We start from the raw sequence: 8778 nt of genomic DNA on the forward strand, positions 1-8778 counted from the left end.
ACAAGTCGGTGATGTCACATGGCGTTCACAAGTCGGTGACCCATAGATATTGGTGGGTAGTTCACAAGTCGGTGACACCCTTTGATGAGTCACAAGTCGGTGACAACATACGAGTGAGACTCGACGTTATTGGTCGTCTACAAGTCGGTAGTGCCATAGCGGGGAACGGTTTGTTATATTTATGCATTATTGTGATTTAGTATATTATTGTGGCGATTTATATACTAACGTTGTTGCTAGTCGTATGTTTGGTGTTGCTAGCTCGTTTATGCATTTTGTTTGCATGGTATTGTAAGTGGATGCGTGTAGGAAAATTACATATGTATATGTATAAGTATTGCATTCACTAAGCGTTAGCTTACCCTCTCGTTGTTGACTTTTTTATAGATTGCATAGATACGGAGGCTCGGGTAAGCGGGGACTAGTGGACTTGCGTAGTTGCTTTAGAAGGCTAGCTTTTGGATTGATTAGGATTGGGTAGCGTATCCCCAATCGCCATGCTCGGCCTTTATTTTGTATTACAAATCATGTGGTTGAAAACTTGTATTTTCGTACGAAAGTCGTAAAACGGCCGATGTGGGCCCGGTCTCGTAAAACTTATTTTATTAATGGAACGTGTTAGTTTTTTATATATGAATATGTTGCGAATAGCGTTTTGTCTAAATACGTCGGGAAGTGGTCAAACATTTTAGCATTTCAAGACTTTTTGGACAGGCCACTTTGGCGCGCCGCGCAAGGTTATGGCGCGCCGCGCCACCTGCTGAACAAAGAATTTTTTTTATTTTGGTAAATTTCACGTGGTCGATTGTATATCGGGTTGGGTTGTTACATAGATCCAAAAGGCTTATTGGTTTGAGTCAAAGTACATACATTGACAAAATCTTATGAAGATTTAACATGCAAAACTCCAAGCGCGGAGCATTGCCCATGCAAAAGGGCATAACCTTGAGCAAGTCTCAAAGTCCTATCACACCTGATGAGATAAGACGAATGAAATGTGTTCCTTATGCTTCGGCTATAGGATCCATTATGTATGCTATGTTATGTACTAGACCTGATGTCTCGTTAGCTTTGAGTTTGACGAGTCGTTATCAACAGAATCCAGGTGAAGAACATTGGATTGCTGTTAAGAGCATTCTTAAGTATTTGCGGAGAACTAAAGATATGTTCTTGGTTTACGGTGGTTTGGAATAAGAGTTGAGTATTAGATGTTATACAGATGCTAGTTTCCAAACTGATCGAGATGATTCTTGATCCCAATCAGGGTATGTCTTTGTCATGAATGGCGGGGCAGTTGATTGGAGAAGCTCAAAGCAGAGCACTGTTGCACAGTCTACAACGGAAGCAGAATACATTGCTGCCTGAGAAGTTGCTCAAGAAGCTGTCTGGATTAAGAAGTTTATTGCTGAACTCGGAGTAGTTCCCAGCATTGAATTCCCTATGGAAATGTACTGTGATAATTCAAGTGCTATTATACTTGCGAAAGAATCACGTGTACGTAAAGGTAGCAGACACATTCTTCGAAAGTTTGACTACATTCAAGAAGTCGTTGAGAGGAATGATATTAGTATTCTTAAGGTTCATACGGATGATAATGTGGCTGACCCGTTCACGAAGCCCATGACACACAACAAGCATGATGATCATGCTAGTAGTATTGGACTTCGTTATGCTGCTGATCTTTTTAATTTGTAATTTAGTATTTGGATATTTTTGGAACATTAAACAGTATTATCATAATGAATTGATATATTGATGGTATGATCATTTTTATTTATATCACTGTGTTCCATATTAGCATGTTTAATCCATGAGTAATTGTTGATTATTCAAAATCTCCATAATCAATCATGTTATGGGAATAACATGAATTAAGATTAATATGAATGTTGGTTATATTTATTGATGATAAATAGTTAACTTGTAGAGACCAAATTCATATGTATTCATTGATGATGGATATTGGAATGACCCAACCGAGATATCACTACATGGATCGTTGTCAGTAGTGAATCTTTTAGTGATTATGTCTTTATGTCCTTAGACTTGAGATGCACGCCGGTTTCAATGTGTGGAATATTGTACTTTGATATGGTTAAATGTTGTCCTGAATAAGGCTGTAATAAAGGCCATAATTGGGTATAATGTAAAGCTCGTAAGAGACACGTGTATGCAATATAGGATTTGTTCCTCCGAAATGTTTGGAGTTAGATACTTTTGAGTTCCTCGACGAATGAATAAGATATTTGTGTGGCCACACCCAGATGTAATTAAGATGATACTTAATTAATTTGGTGATCTAATTCAGTTCTAAGATCGAGAAATAAAATTGTTAAACAAACGAGAATGACCGATGATCCATATCTTAAGTTTAACTAAAGTATCTGAAACAAAGAGACGAATGACATTTAACACTTACTATGTACAGTTATGAGAAACTACCCTCAAATAAAATTAGGGACAATGGCGTGGTGCTAGACGCTATCCATTGTTTGTATAGTTACTTGGTGTTGTACCGTGCACAAGTGGGAGTATGTAAGATTTGTGTACAAGGTACAACATACAACTATATGGCTAAATTCTTTTGAGCCTTCGGGGTCACACACATATACACCTAGACGTCAAATTAAATATATATACATATGATGTGTATTTACTACTTGAGTAACGGAACAAATTAAAATGCTTGTTTTGATTTAAATTAATTAATCAATTGTGGATTAATTAATTTCTCAACGATTATAACTTTAATAGTTGATCAACTAATACATGATCATTTTGTTGTCAAATAAATGGGATTAGTTGGTGTCCACTTACAAAAGTTAAAGTTAAAGAAAAAGCAAAAGGAAAATAAAATAAAATGCATTCTTTTTCTTTTCAACTACTAAGATCAACTACTGAGATAGTTTATATATTCCATATGTAATTTGATCAAGTATATAAGTGTACTAGAAACAAACTAAAGAAACATACCTCAAATAATATTCACTCATTCTTGTTGCTTCTCATCTACGTACGAAAAAAAAAATAGAAATTTTAAGTCTTTTTTGGTTGGCGTACAAACAACTAGAAGAAATTTTGTTTCTTTTTAAACATTACGAATTGCACTTCGACCCAAGTTAATACGGAGTATCATTATTATTTGTTTCACACAATTAATCAAGGGTTGATTAATTTGTTACTTGAGTTTGGACTAACATCCATTGACGGTCTTTTGAAGTGTAGTGTGGATTATCCAAAGAGACGGTCATATTATTGATCGTAAGTTTCTCACCTACAATCCGTTTCTTCAGGAAAGGTATATCATTTAACTCACTCTTGTGATTTATATATTTTGACAATTATTAGTGGTGTAATTGGATCTTGGTGGAACCGTCAATCGTGTGCATGATTTGTAATGTAAATATATTTACTTTTAACTGTCCGCTGCGTTATCTGAATGTAAAAGTAACACACGGTTTTCCATCAGTTTTAACGACAATGTAAACGCTCTAATCAGTTTCTTTATCAAAAACGATTCATGTATTTTATGTTTTATTATTTATTTATTTGTTTATTTTTGTTTCAGGGTTTCTTTTCGTGGTGTGTTTTTGCTATACAAAGGTAATTTCATCTTTAGGAATTAGGGTAATTTCTGCTAATAAATTATTATTATTTTTTTATTATTATTTTTTTTTTTTTTTTGAAGATTGGGGTTAAAATTTAAAGAACGGTATACGTGTTATCAAGATTTGAATCGGTGTGTGAAATTAGGTTTTACAGTTCTTGTTTTTAGGGTATATTTGATTTGATGTTGTTGGGTGCAAATAATGAATCAAGGGCTTAGGTATTGTTTAGGGTTTATGTTGATGTTAAAAGTTAAATTTTGTTTTATGATAGAAACTGAAATTGACGTTATCTATTATTATGTGCTGTTAATCTTGAATATTTTAAAGTCTTGTAAGCAAAGTGGATTTTTTTTTAAGTTATGAGAACATTTGAAGAAACTAGGTTAATAGCTGTAGTTCGTTACTGTTTGTTTTAATTTTTGAAATAATTGTTATAATCTCAAGGTTTTTAAAAAGGATTTAATTTTATGTTTTAGGGTTTCTTTTTGTGGTGTGTTTTACTATACAAGGATGAATTTTTTTAGTAATTACTTAGACCTAGTCATAAGTAATTGGGTCTGAATTCCCACCTCTGGGTACTGCCTTAAGTATAACTATGACATGCAAAATTTTCAGGTGACCTACTGGAAATTGCTAAGGAGCCGAGAAGACATATTGTTCAGATTGGTAGTTAGTTGTTTATGATGGGGCCTAAAGGGGGCAGTGTTGGTTTAGGATGAGAAGCAACTACTCTTTTTTACATAGGTAAAAAGTATAAATAGTTAATGCATTTATACCCTGTTTACAATTTACAGATGATCATATCTTTAATGAAACTTATGTTATTATCAGGAAGTTATATTATATGCATTTATACATTCATTGTATATATGAAGATTGAATTGATTTGGTTGATCGTTATTATTGTTGATGTTAAGACTGCACGCAAGTTGTATGTTTATTCATTCTTGTAGTATTATTGGACTAGTTTTTGTGAACTTTTTATCATGATTAACTTTATATATAGTCACTAACTAAAGCCTTATGACCTAGGGCACATGTTCAGTTGAGAGAAGTTAAGCTTCCTGGTTCAGGGGCCAATTTGACTTGATGCTCAGGATGGTTTTATGGTTAGTTCACATGATTTAATATCCAATTGTCTATTTGTCTTTGTTTTTCTTTCATGTTTTGATTTGTAATTTAGGCTTTTAGTCCATACAAAATTTCTGGTTCACATGATTATAGTCTGAAGGGTTTAAACCGTGGAGTGAGTGTTAAGATGATCAAAAGTATGTAAACTCTAGTAAAGTCTAATTTAATATTCTTGCAATACAGAGGCGACAAAATGGGTTAAATCCATTTTCATTTCATATGAACTATTAGATTTTGAATCTGGAAAAAAACAAACCTGAGAAAGAAGTGGGGTACACCATTATTAATTATTATTATTATTTTTTTTTTTTTTTTCGAAATGGACTTCACAGCCTAGAAGTATTCCCCATATAGCAAATGACCTCTGTTTAGAATATAATATATATATTTTTTTCATTATGTGTTCCTTTTTATCCAATATTTGCTACTTGGTTCAATGTTTTTGTTTTTTTTTCACACGAAGTACCTACTAATAGTGAAGAAATAGCAAAGACAGTCTTCGCGCTAGTTGGAATTATGTTTTTTTTCTTCCACATGTGTTCATTAGTAAACGTTTGCTTCTCGGTTCGATGCTTTTGTTTTTTGTTCAAGAAGTACCTGCAAATAGCAAAGACAGTCTTGGCAGTTCATAGACCTGACAATCAGAAGGGCTTTAAACCTCATCATTTTGGTGCTGAGACAATTAGAAGGGCTTTAAACCTTTGGGTGAGTGTTAAGATGATCAAAGGTGTATATGTAAGCGTACTCTTATATTTCCTTCAATATAGAGGTGAAAAATGTACATGTTAATTCGTAAATTATTACCTAAATTGACATATTCATAAGTGAATCGGTCAAAATTACTCTCTGTTCCCATATATTGCAGTCAATGAACTCGTAAAAGCCGACACATTTACAGGTATTTTTCCGGGTAATCATGTTCAGTAGGGTTGTAAATAGGGCAGGTACGGCGGGTTGAGCAATGTGTCATCTGGTTCAATTTGACAGTTTAATGTTTGATGAGCCCAAAAGAGGGGGCAGGGTTGGTTTAGTATGACAGGCAAATAATTATTTGTTGACTTACGAAAAAAATCCGAGTAGTCAATGCATTTATAATGATTACAGAATATCAACATTATATCTTCTTCTAAATTTTGGTATTGAATAAAATGACCAGGAGGTTGTGTGCACATCAAGAGTGGGTGCTTTTTAAAGCATTTTGACCTGTTCGACCCTTTTTATTTTGGCTAAAAAGAAGTTGTTGACCCGTTTGCGATAAAACACAACCCGCATTCCCAGTCTTGAGTAAATTTTCTTAAATTACCGCCTTTATTATTTAGCTTAAAGTATGTTTGTTATGATTTTGTAATGTATTAATATCTAAAGAGATTTCCACAGAGCATTTTCATGCGATTATCAGTGTAGAGTAAGTGAGGAACCAAGTTGTAACTGATGATAATACAAGATGTAACTGATGCGTAACTTGAAGTTTTACATGTATGAACCTTATGTAGTGACCCGAACTTTTCCATGTTTATATATATTAAATGAAATTGATATTTACATAATTAAATATTTCCAACATGATAAGCAATCAAACTTGTTAAGACTTGATTAATTGAAATAGGTTTCATATAGACAATTGACCACCCAAATTGACCGGCGATTCACGAACGTTACAAATTCGTAAAAACTATATGATGTTATATATATAGACATATATATGGTTAACATGAAATTATGATAAGTAAGTATCTCACTAGGTATGTTAACAATGAGTGATATACATAAAAATGAGTTTATTGAATTAAGAAACTCGAAACGATATATATAACGATTATCGTTATAACAACGTCTTACTAAATACATATGAATCATATTAAGATATTGTTACAATATGTTTAAATATGATAAATGATAAGTAAACATATCATTAAGTGTATTAACAATGAACTACATATGTAAAAACAAGACTACTAACTTAAGGATTTCGAAACGAGTCATATATGTAACGATTATCATTGTAACGACATTTAAATGTATATATATATATATATATATATATATATATATATATATATATATATATATATATATATATATATATCATATTAAGATATATTAATACATCATAATATCATGATAAGGTAATAATTTAACATCTCATTAGATATTATAAACAATGGGTTAACAACATTTAACAAGATCGTTAACTTAAAGGTTTCAAAACAACACTTACATGTAACGACTAACGATGACTTAACGACTCAGTTAAATGTATATACATGTAGTGTATTATGTTGTAATAATACACTTTTGGAAGACTTCAAGACATATCAAAGTACTTCTATTTAACAAAAATGCTTACAATTACATTCTCGTTCAATTTCATCAACAATTCTACTCGTATGCAACTGTATTCGTACTCATACAATACCCAGCTCCTAGACGTATATACTATTGGTATATACACATAATAATTCAGCTCTTAGCAGCCCTATATAGTCAACAAACATGTGGAACCAACAATTAGACAACTAGCATGACTTATGAGCAAGGAAACAAAAACAAGAACTCCTTTTAACCCCACTCACCTTCACCACTCACCACCTACTCCATTTCACTTCCAATTTTCTTCCCAATTCTCTCTCAAAACACACACACTCTTCCATGAACGTCTAAGTTACTATTTTTCCAGCAAAAATCATCAAATACAAGTTTTGATTATTACCTATAATCATCATAAAAACAATTACTCAAGAACACATCAAGAACACTTCCAAGTTTACAAGTTTACTTCCAAGTTTCCTAATCCATTTCAAGTAATCATCTAAGATCAAGACACTTTTGTTATTTACAGTAGGTTATCTTTCTAAATCAAGGTAATATTCATATTCAAGCTTTGATTCAATTTCTATAACTATAACTATCTTAATTCGAGTAATAATCTTAGTTGAACTTGTTTTTGTGTCATGATTCTATTTCAAGAACTTCCAAGCCATCAAAGATCCTTTGAAGCTCAAGTTATTTTTTCATCATTTCCAGTAGGTTTACCTACTAAACTTGAGGTAGTAATAATGTTCATAACGTCATTCGATTCATATATGTATAACTATCTTATTCGAAGATTTGAACATGTAATCACTAGAACATAGTTTAGTTAATTCTAAACTTGTTCGCAAACAAAGTTAATCCTTCTAACTTGACTTTTAAAATCAACTAAACACATGTTCTATATCTATATGATATGCTAACTTAATGATTTAAAATCTGGAAACACGAAAAACACCGTAAAATCGGACATACGCCGTCGTAGTAACACCGCGGGCTGTTTTGGGTTAGTTAATTAAAAACTATGATAAACTTTGATTTAAAAGTTTTTCTTCTGGAAAAATGATTTTTCTTATGAACATGAAACTATATCCAAAAATCATGGTTAAACTCAAAGTGAAAGTATGTTTTTCAAAATGGTCATCAAGACGTCGTTCTTTCGACTGAAATGACTACCTTTACAAAAATGACTTGTAATCTGCATTTCTGACTATAAACTTATACTTTTTCTGTTTTTATTCATAAACTTAAGTTCAATATAAACCATAGCAACTTGAATCACTCAAAACAGATTTAAAACGAAGAAGTTATGGGCAAAACAAGATTGGATAATTTTGCTTGATGTAGCTACGTGAAAATTGGTAACAAATCTATATTAATCATATCCTAGCTAACTTATATTGTATCATACATGTATTCTAATATATTATGTAATCTTGGGATACCATAGACACGTATGCAAATGTTTTGACATATCATATCGACCCATGTATATATATTATTTGGAACAACCATAGACACTCTATATGCAGTAATGATTGAGTTAGCTATACAAGGTTGAGGTTGATTCCAAAAATATATATACTTTGAGTTGTGATCTAGCCTGAGACGTGTATATACTGGGTCGTGGATTGATTCAAGATAATATATATCGATTTATTTCTGTACATCTAACTGTGGACAACTAGTTGTAGATTACTAACGAGGACATCTGACTTAATAAACTTAA

The 8778-nt window shown here is 32.2% G+C and overlaps 1 long non-coding RNA gene across 1 annotated transcript; it reads left to right on the plus strand.

Moving 5' to 3' along the window:
• The first annotated feature begins 3568 nt into the window (after positions 1 to 3568).
• LOC139893574 (uncharacterized) lies at positions 3569 to 4955 on the plus strand. The gene is made up of 2 exons (XR_011774611.1): positions 3569 to 3603; positions 4224 to 4955. It is a non-coding gene; the product is annotated as an uncharacterized lncRNA (long non-coding RNA).
• Positions 4956 to 8778: the final 3823 nt, after the last annotated feature.

Source organism: Rutidosis leptorrhynchoides, chromosome 2, assembly GCF_046630445.1.
Source record: "Rutidosis leptorrhynchoides isolate AG116_Rl617_1_P2 chromosome 2, CSIRO_AGI_Rlap_v1, whole genome shotgun sequence".
Classification (NCBI taxonomy): Eukaryota; Viridiplantae; Streptophyta; class Magnoliopsida; order Asterales; family Asteraceae; genus Rutidosis; species Rutidosis leptorrhynchoides.